Source organism: Mus pahari, chromosome 2 (genome assembly GCF_900095145.1).
Source record: "Mus pahari chromosome 2, PAHARI_EIJ_v1.1, whole genome shotgun sequence".
NCBI classification, from domain to species: Eukaryota; Metazoa; Chordata; class Mammalia; order Rodentia; family Muridae; genus Mus; species Mus pahari.
The window spans coordinates 787,980-791,231 of NC_034591.1; the positions used below are offsets into that span (position 1 = coordinate 787,980).

At 39.5% G+C, this 3,252-nt stretch overlaps 1 protein-coding gene across 5 annotated transcripts in view; it reads left to right on the forward strand.

Moving 5' to 3' along the window:
• Positions 1 to 3,252, forward strand: part of Akap9 (A-kinase anchoring protein 9) — a 146,899-nt gene that overhangs the window by 34,634 nt on the left and 109,013 nt on the right. The gene's annotated exons all lie outside the window — the stretch shown is intronic.

The window sequence follows — 3,252 nt, forward strand, 5'->3', positions numbered from 1 at the left end:
ATGCTCTCAGGACATCACAGGGCACACAGAGTCACACTGAAGCTGAGCAGGTATGTCCGCATGCTCTCAGAGCATCACAGGGCACACAGAGTCACACTGAAGCAACACTCACCTCTAGGCAACACTAACTCATGTCCTTACAGGGAGGGAAGGGGAACCCTGGCGTGGGACTCTTCAGTTTCTGCCAGTCAGTTGTCAGTTTTACTCTCTTTCAGTTAATCTCTTGTATGTGCTGCTTAGAAAGTAAGCTAGGCCAATCTTTTTTACATTTTTTTTTTTTTCTTTTTTAAAGAGAAGAGTTATTCTTGAGAGACTTGGTCATTACTTTGCTTTAGTATTTATTATTTTTTAGAGTATTTCATACTCGTGTTTTCTAGTATAAAATTTCAAGTTTTCAGTTAGAATCCCACAGCTGTAAAAGAAAACAAAAATCCTCTTAAGTTTCCTACTGCTCTGTAAATTACTCAGTTGTTATGAAATTATGTTTCTGAGAGGTGAGGCTTAAGGCCTACAGTTTTTGAGTCTTATACTTGAATGAGAAAAAAATACCGTTAATTCTCAATATAAGTCAAGATCTTAACAATACATATAAATGTTGTAGGTTCATTCTGTTGCTGTGGTAAAGCTGACCAGAAGCAGCTTGGGAGAGGGAAGTATTGTGATTGGCTTGCACTTCCTGGTCACAGTCTGGAAGTGAGGATGAAAACCCAATCAGGAAACCATAGAGGAGTGGCACCTGCCGGCTTACCCACTGGTTCATGCTTGCCTGCCTTTTTGGTATAGCTTGGGACTTCCTGCCCACATAATGGTGCTGTCCACAGTGGCTCCCACATCAGTTAACAATCAAGATGATCCCCCATGTATGCCCACAGGCCAGTCTAATTTGAGCAATATTTGAATTGAGGCCTTCTCTTCTCTTCTCTGTTGACTCTAGGCTGTTGTCAAGTAATGCTAACGAAGACCATGACTAATAATGAGTCATTCCTAATAACTTACATTTGGTAAATACTGATGCTAGAAAAACCAGGACAGTTCTGATAGGTTATCTACAGTATAATAATGCTAACTAAAGTTTTATGTGTTTTTATATTAGTAGAATACATGTTTATTGAATTATTCCAAACATACATGCAGTGGTGAACAAGGGATGAGTACTAGTCTCAAAAAGTGTGCTCTCAAGGGGAAAGCAGCTAGTAAGTGGGACACAAGGGCAGCTCGAAACAGCGACAGGTCTGTGAGGAAGTACAGTGCTAGGCAGGAGCACACAGAGTCCAGGACAGGTCTTTTGGAGGAGTTAGCCTTTGAACTGAGCTCTGTATAATGGGGAAATTATAGCAGAGGCAAAGATGTGGGTGAGCGTTAGGATCCAGGCCTGTGTGGTTGGCTCTGAAAGGAGGCCAAAGGCCAAAGCAGAGCTGGAAAAGGACGGAAGGATGCAGGAAGCTCAGATTTCATCCTAAGTAGAAGCCAGGGGAGGTTTGTCTTTATTTCTGATAACTTTTAATCCCATTGACAATCTTATATCAAATATAGAGATAATTTACTTTTATAATAACCTGAATAGAATCAAGAAATTCAGGCTGGAGAAATGGCTTAGTGGTTAAGAGCATTGGTTGCTGTTCAAGAGGGCCCCAATTCAATTCCTAGTGCCCCGTGGCATCTCACAACCATCTGTAACTCCAGTTCCAGAGGATCTGACACCCTCAAACAGACATACTGCAGGCAAAACATCAATGCACATAAAAATAAATAAATGTTTTCTTAAAGAATAAAATAATTCAAATTACTAACTAATGACTAAATACATGGAATTGTTTTGAAAAGTGTGTGTTATAAGTACCCCAAAGGTGTCAAACAACATTGTAATTTTTTAAATAAGGGAGGATCTGATGTCCAACTTTAGCAGCTCTGCTCTTGATACTGCCTCTCAATAAAATTAAAATAAATATGGCCACATAGACTTTCTTTTAAATGGAAACAAAATACACTTGAAGTGTGACTTCTTTAATACACTTGGACAAAATGAGAAAGAGAAACTTCACAGAAAGTCTCTCTAGTGTTGGAAAGTGAAGGTCACCAGGGGTGTGGCAGCCAGGGCGTGACAGGAATTCATCATTTCTTATGCTGAGAGACCACTGAGTGAAGCCTGTTTGAATTGGAAGCCAAGGAACACAGGGAGCCAGTTTGCTGTTCCTCGGGCCGCCCTGTGTGCGAGACCCCAGGAACCTAGAGCAAAGTTGATACAAGATAGTACATTTTTAAGCAGGAAAATGAAGCCCCTTTTTCAGGTGTCACTAGTGGGACAAAGTAGAACTCCTCACAAGGAAGGAGAGACTTTGTCATTTGCTGTATAGCATTTTCCAAAAGTCCTACCATTGTAAATACAAAAAGGTACATGACATCAGTGGAGAGAAAGACGACTGTCATAATTTACAGGTACAATTTAGTAAGAAAGTAAGAAATGAGTTAAAAAATTTTAAAATAAAATAGTGTAAAAAAAAACCCAACTTAATGAAGAAATGTGTAATATACCGGAGTGTGGTGTCTTATGCCCATAATCAGGAGCAGACGGAGAGGGAACTGTGAATTCAAGAGCAGACTCAACCATGTAGCAAGACCTCATCCTAAAATATAAAAGTGACAGCTGTGCTGTACACGGATGAAGGAGGGTGATACCTGAATAAACGAAATCTCTCACTCTGAAGGGAAATATTTAATGTGAAATATTAGTTTGTTTCATGTATCTGTAATCCAGTTCACAGGGAAAACTTGCTAGGCTAGTCGGAAAGATAAAATAGCATCCAAGTATCCACACTTAACGGAAGTAGAAGAAAATAGAAAATTTAGAGCAGAAATAAGTGAATTTGAAATAACCAAAAGGGAAAGGTTTGAAGACGTTTGATGGTTTATTATTTGAAAACGTCCATAGGTTGCAGTTGTTAGACTCCCAAGGATGTCACCGAGAGAGAGAAAGCACAGATAAAATGAAGGATGGAAATAAAATCCCCAGTGCAAATGCTACAAGGATTTTAAATATAAGAATACTATAAATAAGCTCTACTGATGAAAAATATAAGTTATCCAAACTAATTACATAGAAATGCAAAGCTTTAGTGAGCTAATGGCACTACAGAATCTAGAACTGTGATCATCTTTCCTTCTCACCTCTCCAAGTAAAAGTGTGTGTCCCCCCTTCTATCTCTATCCCTATCTCCATCTCTCCCTCTCCCTCTCCCTCTCCCTCTCCCTCTC